The sequence below is a fragment of the Hyla sarda genome, chromosome 9 (genome assembly GCF_029499605.1).
Source record: "Hyla sarda isolate aHylSar1 chromosome 9, aHylSar1.hap1, whole genome shotgun sequence".
Lineage (NCBI taxonomy): Eukaryota > Metazoa > Chordata > Amphibia > Anura > Hylidae > Hyla > Hyla sarda.
Window position 1 is genome coordinate 155,121,832 of NC_079197.1, and position 15,908 is coordinate 155,137,739.

A 15,908-nucleotide genomic window follows, 5' to 3' on the forward strand; every position below is an offset into this window, starting at 1 on the left:
TAGCGTGACTGCTGGACCTAAACTCAATCCCCTAAATCCAGCGGAACAGTGCATATAAATCTCCTGAGCTTAAAACTCACAAGGTCCCAACCAACTGTCAGGATCCTCATAGATCCTCATGATTGTACAAAGACTGTTCCTGTTTAATGTTGCATAAAACCTGCAGTAAAGGTTCCAACAGTTTTCTGAAAACCCTCCGGTTGTGGACAATCATTTATTATACCTCCCTATGGCTCTTGGGACGGGTGGCGATAGGACAAGCAAATACAGAGGAGCCCTCACCCTGGCGTCACGAGTGATAAGGGTTAAACAAGCACCCTTTAGTTACCGCACAGCTACACCCCATATACCCTACAACCCCAGGCTACCACATATGCTACCAACTTCTCACATTGCAACTTCGTTCAAGTATTTGGTGGGCAATTTGGTATTTGGTGGGCAATCTGACTCCCACCAAACAGATATTGATAGCATATCCCAACAGAATGCTAAGCCCAAGCTCAGATTATAAGAAAGGCACAAAGGGCATGTGCTTCCCCAAGGTGCCTGGTGTATGTGGACACCAGCTGGGTGAGATATGAGAAATCCAGTAAAAAAAAACCTGGAATGGCTTGCTGGATTCTTTGGTCAGTCCTGTCTAGTCTTGATTTTTATGTGATTAAAATCTATTTGGTAGAAGGGCCTTCCAGCCACTCCAAGTTTTCAGCGTAACCCAGATCAGCACAGGTGCTGAAGACAGCTAGTCACTGGGCTTTAAATTTAGGTGGAAGACAGTCTTCAAGTCATGCTATGAGGAACTTGCACCACTAAGTTTAAATCCGGAGGTTTAAAGGGGTACTCCGGTGGAAAACATTTTTTTTTAATCAATTGGTGCCGGAAAGTTAAACATATTTGCAAATTACTTCTATTAAAAAATATTAATCCTTCTGGTACTTATTAGCTGCTGAATACTACAGAGGAAATTATTTTCTTTTGGAACACAGAGCTCTCTGCTGACATCATGACCACAGTGCTCTCTGCTGACATCTCTGTCCATTTTAGGAACTGTCCAGAGCAGCATATGCTTGCTATGGGGATTTTCTCCTACACTGGACAGTTCTTAAAATGGACAGAGGTGTCAGCAGAGAGCACTGTGGTCATGATGTCAGCAGACAGCTCTGTGTTCCAAAAAGAAAACCAAAAGTAATGTACAAATCTGTTTAACTTTCTGGCACCAGTTGATTTAAAAAATAAATAAAAAAAAAGTTTTCCACCAGATTACCCCATTAAAACATAGAAACATAGAATGTGTCTTCAGATAAGAAGTTGCCCAATATTCTGAATACCATAAATAGTCTCTGGCCTTATCTTATATGAAGGATAGCCAACAACATGAATGCTTAAACTCTCTCACTGCATTTGCAGCTACCACTTCTACAGAAAGACTATTCCATGCATCCACTACTCTCTCAAAGTGGACATTATAACCTGGGCGAGTTACACATTTGTTGACAGTTTTGTTGGGTGACTGGTAGTAAGCCACCTTTAGAGACAGGGAAATGTTATTTGTCTAATATCCTAGACAAGCAGGATTTATTTTGTGTTTGTGAAAATTGCATTGATTTTGTGACAGGAGAAGCCCTGGGACCCCCCCTCCCCATCTCCTGTACGGGGCCCTGGCTTTCCCCAAGAGGTCCTGCTTCTGGAGGCCTGTACCGGGGGCCAGGAACCTGTACAGGAGATCGTGGGGATCTCAGCGGTCGGACCCCCTGCAATCTAAACTTACCCCTGTCCTGAGGATAGGGGATACATTTCTCAGTATTGTTTAGGATGAGACATCTCCTTAAATAAAACTCTGACTCTACAAAGACTGGATCACACTGGATGACATGAAAAGGGAAAGAAGGAATCACTAAATCACAGATATTAAGTATTTAAGGAGAATTCAACAGCAGCTTATACATCTTTAGGGGATTGCTGAAGGGTTATTTAAGGTACACGGTGCCTGCTGATGGTTATGCATGGTAACCATTCTCTGTGCTATCCTGTATGTTTACACTGCATGTAGTATTTTCAAGAAGGACTTTATACAGTATTAAGAAACTGCAATTAAGGTTCCTCTAACAAGAGTGTGGTTATGGTTAGGCTAGCAGGTCATGTGACCCAGGGAATGGGTTCCATGTAGGTGGCAACAAGACACCTACCACCTTGACCAGGGAGGGAGTGGGATGTCTAGTCGCCAATCATCGGTGGTCGTCGCCAGTCATCAGTGGTCAGATGACCAGGGTGCCATGCTGGAGATCGCGGGGGACCCCAGCGGCCAGAACCCTGCGATCGGACATCTTATCCCCTCTCCTTTGGAAGGGGGATAAGATGTTTAGAGTAAGAGTAGCCCTTTAAATGTAGTGTGGCATTGTTAACTTTTTGCAATGGCCTAGGATTTATCAATTAGAATAAAAAATAAAAAATAGTCGCAAAAGAGTAAAATCAATGATAAGTCTTTACCCCAGCTGCCCCTTGGCTTCAGAGTTTGGCAACACCCTATGTTTCATATATAAGATAAGAGAATGACACTTAAAGGGGTTTTCCAGGGAAAAAAATTTGACTACACTACAGGGGCTGTAAAGTTAGTATAGTTCATAATATAGTGTCTGTACTATGTGTGATGGTCATCTCGCAATTCTTCTGTGAATATTTATTTTTAACAGTATACAAAATTACTCATGTCTCGTGATTTCCCAGGTTGCAGTGTGTCGAGACCTGACATCACCAGTCAGGTGATCAGAGGGAGCCTGTCCTGCTTAAATTTTGCAACAGCTGTAGGCTCTCTGGTTAGAAAACACTGTGTTTCAATGGGTGTGGTGGCTGATGTGTGAGGAAGGAAAGTGACCTCAAACTTTAAAGCATGGAACTGTGGGATGTGTAGTTTAGAGAACAAAATCCAACAGGAAATACCCAGTTCTGGCAGGTAAGTACTAAAACCACCTTATGGTGGATAACCCCTCTAAAGGGGTATTTGGGGATAGTTTTTTTAATTTTTATTTTTTATTTGACTGTACTACAGGGGCTGTACAGTGAGTCTAGTTCATAATATAGTCTCTGTACCTGTGTTTGATGGCTGGTCTCGCAATTCTTATGTGATCTTTTCCCTGATGTTTATTTTTGGCAGCATACAAAATTAGTGTTGTCTCAGGCCTTTTCCAGGTTGCAGTACAACCGAGACAATGCATCACTAGTCAGTTGTTTAAAGGGAGCATGTCTGTGGTTTAATGGGTGGAGTGACTGTTGGCTGGGAGGGAGATCATTCTCCACAGGGCTGCAAGGAATTGTAGTTTCAAGCACTGCACGCATGGAAGAGAGCTCAGCTGTGCTGTAATGTGTGGGGTGGCTGATTTGTGAGAGGGAAATAAGTCACCTCCCACCTAGAAACAAGGGATCCTGGGGATTGTAGTTGGCGGGAGGGCACAGAAACAAGAAACAGCCAGTTTACGTGAACAAGCCAGCAGCGTGATGGGGGACACAGGACATGGCCATTTACTACCAACACAAGCATGGATCCTTGGATCCTTGGTCTATTACTGTCTGACAGGTAATTAGTAAAGTCACCTCAAGTTGGATAATCCCTTTATGAATGGAATTCACTTCCCTATTATTGATATATCTGTCCAGGCTTTCTACATAATAGCGTATATGAGGTCTATGCCTGATACGTGATCTTTTCCTATTGACTGTATTTATAGATCAATCAAATTTTGGTTTGCAGGTAATAAAACTGCATTTATGACAGGAATGGGAGTGGCCTGTTTGTACATTATATTACGTGGCCTTTTACACACTGCGAAATACACGTGACCTTTAAGATGACTGTCCAGGAAAATTCATCCAGGTTTGGGAAGATAAGGAGTAAAGCAAAGTATAGATATTGGATGTGTACGAGGAACCTGCTAACACATCATTTCTGTATAAAGTTGTTCGCCAGAAAGCAAAATTGGATGGGAGTTCAAAGTGCGCAGGGAGCGAAAGTTTAAATTACTGGCAAGTCGCGGCGATATCTTCTCATCTGCTTTCCTGTTCAGATCTGAGACAGCCGGGAAATGTTTTGTGATAATGATAAAATGGGGGAAGTGGAACAGTAAGGGCGACTTTTACTCTAAACAGCAAATACGCATCCCGGTTTATCAGCGATAGCTCGCGGTGCTGTCACAAAGGCCGCGCTGTCAGGGATGGGATGGCGCAGTTTCAGGCTATTGTCAGTCAGGCTTTATGTACTGGGGAAAGTACATGGCTGCAAATGAACACGATTCGGCATAGGATGTAAACACTAGATTTTATTTTCACATTGTAGGCATTCTTAAACTTTGCCAAATATACACAATATGCAAATAAAGGAGAAATCCAAGATACTACACTTATGTACACAACACATTGAACACATACATGTCAGATAACACTGGTGATGTGGGACGGATTCCAGGAGGGTGGAACAAGAATTAGGGCCTTGTTATGTGGTACGACATGCACAGTAAATGAGCGCCGATCTGGTAGATTCTTGTTTATAAAGCCTGTTACAAGCAGTGGTGTATTATAGGACATCTTATCCCCAATCCTTTGGATAGCGGATAAGATGTCTAGGAGCGGAGTACCCCTTTAACAGGATAAGGGATATGTTTCTGAGCGCAGTGGGTCTGACCGCTGGGGCTCCCCGCAATTTCCCCTCCGCAGGGGCCAGCTACTCACCCATCCTCGGCGTGCTCCGGACCTAGCCTTAGGCGTTGGTTTACTGAGCAAGCCATCCTGTGGAAGGGGATAAATTTACCCTTTTAAGGTCTCCTGCTGCCCTAGGCAGGAGGGTGGAATGATGGGTCTAGTCTTGGGGGTCACCTTAACATAGTGAACAGGACCAGGGACTGTTAGCCTTCAAGTTGTGGACGACTTAAGACTGTTGACTGCTCTGCCGGCTTCTTCTCCTGCTCTGGAGCTGCTACACCCTCCCCCACGTTCTGCTCCGGGATTTTCTCAGGCATTGTCAGTGGCTGATGGGATGGGGGCATGAAGTGTTCTCCCAGAGAAAGGCTTCGCAGCAAGATGGTAGAGCGGCGGGGAGTCGGCCAGGAGTTGGTTTACCGTATTTTTCGCCTTATAAGATGCACTTTTTCTTCCCCAAAACTGGGGGGGAAAAGTCGGTGCGTCTTATACGGCGAATACACCCCTATCGGGTCGGTCCCTGCGGCCATCAACGGCCGGGACCCGCGGCTAATACAGGATATCACTGATCGTGGTGATGCCCTGTATTAACCCTTCAGACGCGGCGATCAAAGCTGACTGCCGCATCTAAAGCGAAAGTGACACTAACCCGGCTGCTCAGTCGGGCTGTTCGGGACCGCGGCGGTGAAATTGCGGCGTCCCGAACAGGTTATAGGACACCGGGAGGGACCTTACCTGCCTCCTCGTTGTCTGCTCCGTGCCGGGATCCCCTGCATGGCGGCGCTCTCCTTCGTTAAACATCACTTCATCGCGCACGCTGTCCCGTCATCCAATAGGAGCGGCGTGCGTAGCGACGTGATGACGGCAACGTGATGACAGCGACGGAGAGCATGGATCCCGGGGAAGAAGATGTCCGGAGCGTCGGGGACACCCTGGGGACGCGTCGACAGTGATGGAGCGACATCCAGGGCAGCGGGGATGGGTCCGGAGCAGCGGGGACACGTGAGTATTACCTCCTATCCAGTGGTCTTCAACCTGCGGACCTACAGATGTTGCAAAACTACAACTCCCAGCATGCCCGGACAGCCAACGGCTGTCCGAGCATGCTGGGAGTAGTAGTTTTGCACCATCTGGAGGTCCGCAGGTTGAAGATCACTGTTGGGTGCAGAATCTTTTTTTTCTAGATTTTGCACCTTCAAAATTGGGTGCGTCTTATATGCGGGTGCGTCCTGTAGGGCGAAAAATACGGTAGTTATTGAGCGCCCTTTGTTGGCTCGGAAGCTGTTTACACTATTACACATCTTAGATTCTCCCTCTGAGCAACAGTGCAGGCGGCGGTGGTGGTGGTGCCGCCTCCCTTAAACTGATGCCCCAGGCCTGGGCCTTGTTGGACTATTGGTAAATATGCCACAATGCTTGACAATCGTGCAGGACAAGCTGCTGATGAACACCAATTTTTTCACGAAAAAACAGCTGGTGCCCATTTAACTAGCAATTTGTGTAATGCAGTGGTCTCCAAACTGTGGACCTCCAGATATTGCATAACTACAACTTATAGTTAACAGCTGTTGGGGCATGCTGGGAGTTGTAGTTTTGCAACAGCTGAAGGTCCACAGTGTGGAGACCATTGGGTTAAAAAGTACCTGTCACCAAATAAACAGTTCTCAACTACCTCAGGCTATTTTCCCTAATTACTCGTAACACCCCTCCTGCCCTTAAAGGAAAACTGTCACCCTGATCACCCACACTAAATGCAATGCTCAGGGTTAGGGTGCGGGTGACCAGGAGTGCAAAGAGGGGTCACTTACCAAATTGCATCCAGTGGCTCCTGTAATATTGCCCGACAAAAGTCCCGTTCTTAATTTGGTTACCTGCGCGCAGAAGGCGGGGCCCCGATGGCTGTCCGCCCCCTGCTTCTTTCTGCCTCCTGAAACTATCTGCCTCTATTAATATATATAAATTCTGGTCTGCGCTCTGAGGCCGGAGCACAAGCGCAGTTAGTTTACAGACAGCTGTCACGTCCTGGTGACATGAGAGCTCTCCTTGCCAGAGCTCTCTACTACTGTCCCAGAGCACATGTGCTGCAGCCTCAAAGTGCAGCGCTCACGTGACATGCGACTCATGTCACTCCTGCCTCAGAGCGCAGCGCAGAATTAGAATATACTAATAGAGGCAGATTGTTTCAGGAGGCAGAAAGAAACAGGGGGCGGACAGCCATCGGGGCCCCGCCTCCTGCAGGTAACTGAATTGAGAATGGGATTTTCGTCGGGCAATATCACAGGAGCCACTGGATGGAATTTGGTAAGTGACATCTCTTTGCACTCCTGTCACCCACACTATAACCCTGAGCATTGGGTTTAGTGTGGGTGATCAGCGTGACAGTTTTCCTTTAAAAACAATTTCAGAGCTTTAAAAAGCTGTGTATCTTACCTTACTTCTTGCTCACATAGTGCAATTTCCCAGCAGGAGTAAGTGGGCGTTTCCCAGCAGGCTTGACATCACTGAAGCCTGCTTGGGACCACTTCTGCCCTCACATGTTTGCAGCATTGTGATGAATAAAAGACCTCAGGCTCTGTGCAGCTTTCAGTCTGTGCATATTTCAATGAGGCTCTCCTACAGCTGTCTGTGTGGTTTCTGTAAGAATCTGTGGAGCTTTCACTTTCTGTGCAGCTATCAATCAAGCTCAGTGCAAAGAAACACTTCCTGAGTTCAGACTCCTGCCAGGCCGGGAGGAGACCAAACTCCCTGTATACATTTTGGCATCGAACAGAACAGTGCCCCCCTAGTGGCCATTTTTTATATTACATTTTAAACATATTTCAATGTTGATAATTTTAAAAGCAAGTGAATGGTAAAGTGTCTGCTAATTACACAAGGAACATTATATTAAAAGTTTTATTTGGTGACAGGTGCTTTTTAAAGGGGTTCTCCGGTGCTTACACATCTTATCCCCTATCCAAAGGATAGGGGATAAGATGCCTGATCGCGGGAGTTCCGCAGCTGGGGACCCCCGGGATCTTGCACGTGGCACCCCATTTGTAATCAGTCCCCGGAGCGTGTTCGCTCCAGGTCTGATTACAGACGACCACCGGGCCGGCGACGTGTGACATCACGTCTCCGTCCCCGTGTGATGTCACGCTCTGCCCCTCAATGCAAGCCTACGGGAGGGGGCGTGACAGCTATCACGCCCCCTCCCGTAAGCTTGCATTGAGGGGCGGCCGCCGCCGTCACGGTGGACGTCTGTAATCAGACCCGGAGTGACCACGCTCCGGGGACGGATTACAAACGGGGTGCCGTGTGCAAGATCCCAGGGGTCCCCAGCGGCAGGACTCCCGCGATCAGGCATCTTATCCCCTATCCTTTGGATAGGGGAAAAGATGTGTAAGCACCGGAGAACCCCTTTAAGCTTTGGTGTCCACAGTTTGGAAACTGTTGGATTAGGCTGTCTAAGGATGCTGGGAATTGTTGTTTTGCAACATCTGGAGGTCCACAGTGTTGAGACCATTGGGTTAGGCTGTCCAGGCATGCTGGGAGTTGTAGTTTTGCAACAGTTTGTGGTCCACAGTGTTGAGACCATATGGTTAGGCTGTGGTGTCCACAGTATGGAGACCATTGGGTTAGGCTCATATCACTCACCAGGGATACCATATGAGTCCCAGAGCAAGAATTGTATATAGTCCAATATCCTTTTGGGATAATCCCTCAAGGACAAAAAACCCTCTAACTTATGGGCTCATTGAAATATCACTTTTATTGTGCTTTAGTTAAAATAATTTTCACTCGTGAAATTTAAAACTGTCAGTGATCTCACTATATTTCTGGAATAATTTTATGTCACAAGGGATTATGTCTCCCTATATATGCCCAAATGGTATTTGCACAGATATAGGCTTTTATGCAGCAATTACAGTACATGCCTTATTGGCTTTCCTTTCTGGCAAGCTGCTTGATTGCTATAGGCTATTCCTATCTCTGTGCTTTCATTGCCATTGGGAATAATACAGTTCACTTTAGAGAGATCACTGTCTAAAAGATGTACTTGCCTCAACAACATCTGGAGGTCCACAGTCTGGAGACCACTGGGTTAGACTGCGGTGTCCACAGTTTAGAGATCATTGGGTTAGGCTGGGGTGGGCACAGTTTAGAGATCATTGGGTTAGGCTGGGGTGGGCACAGTTTAGAGATCATTGGGTTAGGCTGGGGTGGGCACAGTTTAGAGATCATTGAGTTAGGCTGGGGTGGGCACAGTTTAGAGATCATTGGGTTAGGCTGGGGTGGGCACAGTTTAGAGATCATTGGGTTAGGCTGGGGTGGGCACAGTTTAGAGATCATTGAGTTAGGCTGGGGTGGGCACAGTTTAGAGATCATTGGGTTAGGCTAGGGTGTCCACAGTTTAGAGATCATTGGGTTAGGCTGGGGTGTCCACTGTTTAGAGATCATTGGGTTAGGCTGGGGTGTCCACAGTTTAGAGATCATTGGGTTAGGCTGTGGTGTCCACAGTTTAGAGATCATTGGATTAGACTTTGGTGTCCACAGTTTAGAGATCATTGGGTTAGGCTGGGGTGTCCACAGTTTAGAGATCGTTGGGTTAGGCTGTGGTGTCCACAATTTAGAGATCGTTGGGTTAGGCTGTGGTGTCCACAGTTTAGAGATCATTGGATTAGACTTTGGTGTTCACAGTTTAGAGATCGTTGGGTTAGGCTGTGGTGTCCACAGTTTAGAGATCATTGGGTTAGGCTGGGGTGGGCACAGTTTAGAGATCATTGGGTTAGGCTGGGGTGTCCACAGTTTAGAGATCATTGGGTTAGGCTGGGGTGTCCACAGTTTAGAGATCATTGGGTTAGGCTGTGGTGTCCACAGTTTAGAGATCATTGGATTAGACTTTGGTGTCCACAGTTTAGAGATCATTGGGTTAGGCTGGGGTGTCCACAGTTTAGAGATCGTTGGGTTAGGCTGTGGTGTCCACAATTTAGAGATCGTTGGGTTAGGCTGTGGTGTCCACAGTTTAGAGATCATTGGGTTAGGCTGGGGTGGGCACAGTTTAGAGATCATTGGGTTAGGCTGGGGTGGGCACAGTTTAGAGATCATTGGGTTAGGCTGGGGTGTCCACAGTTTAGAGATCATTGGGTTAGGCTGTGGTGTCCACAGTTTAGAGATCATTGGGTTAGGCTGGGGTGTCCACAGTTTAGAGATCATTGGGTTAGGCTGGGGTGGGCACAGTTTAGAGATCATTGGGTTAGGCTGGGGTGTCCACAGTTTAGAGATCATTGGGTTAGGCTGTGGTGTCCACAGTTTAGAGATCATTGGGTTAGGCTGGGGTGGGCACAGTTTAGAGATCATTGGGTTAGGCTGGGGTGTCCACAGTTTAGAGATCATTGGGTTAGGCTGTGGTGTCCACAGTTTAGAGATCATTGGGTTAGGCTGGGGTGTCCACAGTTTAGAGATCATTGGGTTAAGCTGGGGTGTCCACAGTTTAGAGATCATTGGGTTAGACTATGGTGTCCACAGTTCAGAGATCATTGGGTTAGGCTATCCAGGCATGCTGGAAGTTGTAGTTTTGCAACATCTTGAGGGCCACAGTTTGATGACTACCGGTGTAATGCATGGACTGAATGGGTTCTCCAAGAATAGAAATGCTCCATATAGCTTTCCAGGGCCCCAGCTAATTGTTGAATTTCTGTATATTTTTGAATAGAACTAAACCTTATTCTTGCCAAAGCAAAATGTATTTATTACATAGCAAAAAATAAATAAATAATGCTATTCCATCCCCACTCATCATGGAGTTCAATGAAAATAGCATTACAGGCTAAAATAAACCAAATAATTACCAGACTTATTATTACAGTGACCCCTCGACCTACGATGGCCCCGAAATGCGATAATTTCAACATACGATGCTTTTGTATGTCGGGGGCCATCGCATAAACGGCTATCCGGCAGCGCAGACTGCTTCCGCTGCCACCGGATAGCTGTTTACGGTGCCCCGTGCCCTTTGCTGACGATGACTTACCTGTCCTCGGGGCTCCGGCGTGTCCTCTTCGGGATCCACTGCATCGTCGGCGCTCTCCATCGTCGTCATCATGTCGCTGCGCACGACGTCCTGTCATCCAATAGGAGCGGCGTGCGTAGCGACGTGATGGCAGCGACGGAGAGCGAGGATGCCGGGGAAGAAGAGGCCTTACCGGAGCGGCGGGGACACCTCGGGAACACGGCGACAGCGATGGACGGCGACATCCCGGGCAGCGGTAACAAGTGGTGACGGTCCGGAGCGGCGGGGACAGGTGAGTACAACTTTCTCTAACAGTGGTCTACAACCTGCGGACCTCCAGATGTTGCAAAACTACAACACCCAGCATGCCCGGACAGCCAACGGCTGTCCGGGCATGCTTGGTGTTGTAGTTTTGCAACATCTGGAGGTCCGCAGGTTGTAGACTACTCTCCTATACTTTACATTGCACGGATCCCTCAACATGCGATGGTTTCAACAAACGATGGTCCGTTTGGAAGGGATTACCATCGTATGTTGAGGGACCACTGTATAATTTTTTTTTTTTTTTACTCCATACCGCTAAAAAGACAGATAAAAAGTTACCGAAATAAACTGATAATTTTGCTGACACTAAAGCGATAATCAATTTAGAAAAGTCGTTGTCGACTTAAAGAGATTAGAGAGCGAACAGAGACGGATGAGCCCAACTTATTCCCTGGGAACCCTCAACGCTTGAAAAGACAGATTCTATTGATTCTCGGGGCTTTGAGGAAACGTTCGCTGCTAATGATTTGGTGAGAATTTTCTTGTTGACAGAATCTTGCTCTTCGGCAGTGAGCTCGCTATCACTTCTCTACATACGCTGGGAAATTAAGAAAGTCGCACGCCGCATCGTCTCCTATGGATTGGCGAGGCAGCAGGATAAGTAGCTAGACACTGGAGTGGTGGTAAAGGGGGGAGAACACTACAGCTTTCATGGACTTCTTCAACAAAAGGGCTCTTCTCGAGGGTCTCTGTTACACCGAGATTGCAATGTTTTTTAGAAGAGATTAGCAGGCGCTTAGGATTAGATTTTTAATTCATATTTCTCTCTCCGGCTTCACCATAAGTATTGATTAAAAAGAAGAATATCTTTCTGTATATGCTAACTTGAATCCAGTTTTAGTTTATTATTATTATTATTATTTTCAGTTTATAAAGGGGCACTCCAGTGGAAAACATTTCTTTTTTCCCCCATATAAACTGGTGGCAGAAAGTTAAACAGATTTGTAAATGACTTCTATTTAAAAAAAAATCTTAACCCTTGCAGTACTTATCAGCTGCTGTATACGACAGAGGAAGTTGAGTTGTTCTTTTCTGTCTAACCACAGTGCTCTCTGCTGACACCTCTGTTCATGTCAGGAACTGTCCAGAGTAGGAGCAAATAAATCGCCATTGCGAACTTCTCCTCACCTGGACAGTTCCTGACATGGACAGAGGTGTCAGCAGAGAGCACTGTGGTCAGAATGAAAAGAACTACGCAACTTCCTCTGTAGCATACAGCAGCTGAGAAGTACTGGAAGGATTAAGATTTTATACTAGAAGTAATTTACAAATCTGCTGAACTTTCTGGCACCAGCTGATTTGAAATTTTTTTTTTTTTTCCGCTGGAGTATCTTTTTGAAAACAATAATTAATGTCCATTATACATTATTACATTTTACATTCAGGGTACGTTGACACGTACAGGATCCTGCACAGATTTGATGCGCAGGATTTGTAACTGCAGATTAGAAGTTGTGCTCAGTCATTTAGTTCATATTGAAATCTGCAGCAGAAAATCCTGTGCATCAAATCCTGAGCATCAAATCTACGTACGTACCCTAAATAAGTACTTGGCTTCTATAGGGCAGCATAGGTTATTATTAGACAATAATGTAGAAATTTATGTGTTTGCTTTGTGCTTACCTCTTTTTTGCTGATGTAGCAGGCATGAGATTGGCTCCATATGCGTTTGCAATCCCATTACTGAAGGTATTCTAAAATGCAGCCTACGTTTTCCATGAATCCTCTGGCTGAGGGTGTGGCATCTGATCACTGCACCTGGTCATCTGCTTATAAGTCAGCCAAGTGCACTTATTTGATTCATATGTGGGGTTGAGGTCAGTTCACACTGTGTGCAGTTTTTTTTTTTAATTGCCAATAAAGGAAAAAACAGTCAATGAGAAAAATGAGCATACACTTAAAGGGGTTATCAAGGAATAAACTTTTTTTTTATATATATCAACTGGCTCCAGAAAGTTAAACAGATTTGTAAATTACTTCTATTTAAAAATCTTAATCCTTTCAGTACTTATGAGCTTCTGAAGTTAAGGTTGTTCTTTTCTGTCTAAGTGCTCTCTGATGACACGTGTCTCGGGAACTGTCCAGAGTAGAAGCAAATCCCCATAGCAAACCTCTTCTAAACTGGGCGGTTCCCGAGACACGTGTCATCAGAGAGCACTTAGACAGAAAAGAACAACCTTAACTAAGAGAGAAAAGAACAACCTTAACTTCAGAAGCTCATAAGTACTGAAAGGATTAATATATATATATTTTTTTTAATAGAAGTTAATTTACAAATCTGTTTAACTTTCTGGAGCCAGTTGATATATATAAAAAAGTTTTTTTTTCCTGGAATACCCCTTTAAGATACTATTCTTGAGTAACTGACAATGTCAAGGAAAAATTATTGTACATTTTTCAATATACAAACATAATAGGAGTAAATCCCAACACCCAATAAATCCCCCTCCCCCCTCCTCTTACCTCTACTCCTGACAACTACAAAAACGAACAGAAATCAAAAGGACTTTGCTTAAAGATAAAGGAATAGGAGAACTGCTCATAAGCAACTCATGTGCCAGTATTATGTGCAGTTGTGATGCTTTTTTTTAATTCAAAGTGCGTTTTAAGAGAAACATTGCCACGAGGCTAAAGAGATTCGGCATATAAACACAACTGACGTACTTTATGAAGACTTGACGTCTTTAAGGCTGTGTTCATGTCGGCATGTTGAATCACTACAGCATTTTTTCCTTTTTTTTCCACTGGATATTGACTGTTTTTGTTGCAATTTTCCAGAACTGTGGTAAAAAATGACACGTTTTACACACTATGTGCACAATTGAGGTAAAATATAAGCCTTTTTACCACTCTGAACACCGTCAGAAAGATCAGCTGACCCCATTTATGGAAGCCCTGGCATGGACCAACTTGGAGGAAGACTAACGAAGTCTCGCGCAGATCGCGCTTCTTCCGGCCTCGTACGAGGCCGGAAGAAGCGCGATCTGCGCGAAACTTTGCCGGCAGTCACCTCAACTCTGAGCGCCCTGCTGTCAGCCTGAAGTCGGTTCTGTCCAATATGCCATAGTGCGGGTACCTTTTTGTCTTTCTATGTATGCTATTCTTCAACTTGGAGGAAGTCCAACACACTTGAGGAAGAAATAGAAGCCCAGCGCAGTATTCTTATAAAAGTATCCTTGTCTTTATTGTGACCCAGAACACATCAAGGAGAAGTGAACACCACAGACATTGACACGTTTCATGCCGACGAACTACTCCTAACCACTTGGGGATATACATGTACATCCTGAGTCCCGTCCCAGCTATGAAGTGAGTGCAGGAGCTGCGTTCGGATCATGGACCACGAGTTCCGGCTGCTATCAGCAGCTGGGGATCTGCCGGTAATGGCGGACATCAGCGATCATGCTGATGCCCGCCATTAACCCATTAGATGCTGTGATCAATACTGATCATGGTATATGAAGTATGCGGTGATTGTACCAAGGACTGATTGGATCAACCGCTGTGAAATTGCGGTGGTTCAGTCAGTAAATGTGGCCACCGGAGCTGCACTTACCAGCTCCTGATCTCATAGAGAAAGCAGCAGCAGTAAACAGAGAGAGGTAGAGGGGAGTTTTATTACGACTATTGGGGTGTCCCGGTACCGTATTGCATCCAGTACCTAGTGTAGAGGTCCCCAAAGTCAGAGTAACTACGTTCAGGTAGGGCTCCTCAGATGGCACAACCCCTAGTTGCCTCTCCTTAATTCTAACTTTCATGTTCATTAATGTATATATTAGTAATTATATCTATATTGTATAGGAATGTATATCGCTTACCTTATTCAGTGTTTCAGGACCTTCAGTCATGTGACCATGCTAGTAACCTCTATGGTATGTTGCAGGACCTTAGGAGGTCCTTGGGTCACATGTTACCCAGCATTCTCTGTAATGGTGATTGACATCTGTTTGGACCAATTAGCGTTAGTCCAGCCCCTGCCCATATAAGGGAGCTGCGTCCAATTATCGCTCTCTTGAGTTGCTGCTCTGGTGGATGCCGGACTAACAGGACGGTGCTACGCAACTTTCAAAGACACGCTAGGCCTCAAAACCTACAGCCTCAGCAGAACCAAAATCGTGAGTCTGATACTAATTCCTGCTAATACTAGCGTGACTACTGGACCGTAACTAATTCCCCTAAATCCAGTGGAGCAGCGCAATAGTCAAAAGACTTTTAAAGCTGAAGTCCCAACCATTGTCAATCTCCAAAAGGAAGCTGTTGTATTGATAAGAGACTGTTATGTTAATGAAGTGTACAGAAAATCTTCAGTAAAGTTACCGATGTTTACTGAAGCTTTCCGGTTGTGGACAATCTATTATTACTCACTATCTCAAACCTATTATCATCTACATCCCTATCGTTCCTGGGAAGGGCGGCGGTAGGAAAAGCTTTATTGAGGAGCCCCCACCCTGGCGTCATGAATAGCAAGGGTAAACAAACACCCTTTAATACCCACACACCTACACTCCCCATACCCTACATCCCCCAGGCTACCACACTATATTTCCTGATCCCAAAGAGACAGCAGCATTATACAGATAGAGCTGAAGGGGAGGTGTATTGCTACTATATTTCCTGATCCCAAAGAGATTGGAGCAGCAGTGTACAGATAGAGCTGGAGGTGTATAACTAGTATATATCCTGATCTCATAGAAATAGCTACTCTATACAGATAGAGCTGGAGGGAAGTTGTATATCTACTATATATCCTGATTCCACAGAGATGGCAGCACTACAAAAATAGAGCTGGACCAGAGCTGTATATCTACTATATATCCTGATCCAATAGAAATAGCATCAAGATACCAATAGAGCTGGAGGAGAGGTATATATATATATATATATATATATATATCTCCTGATCTCATAG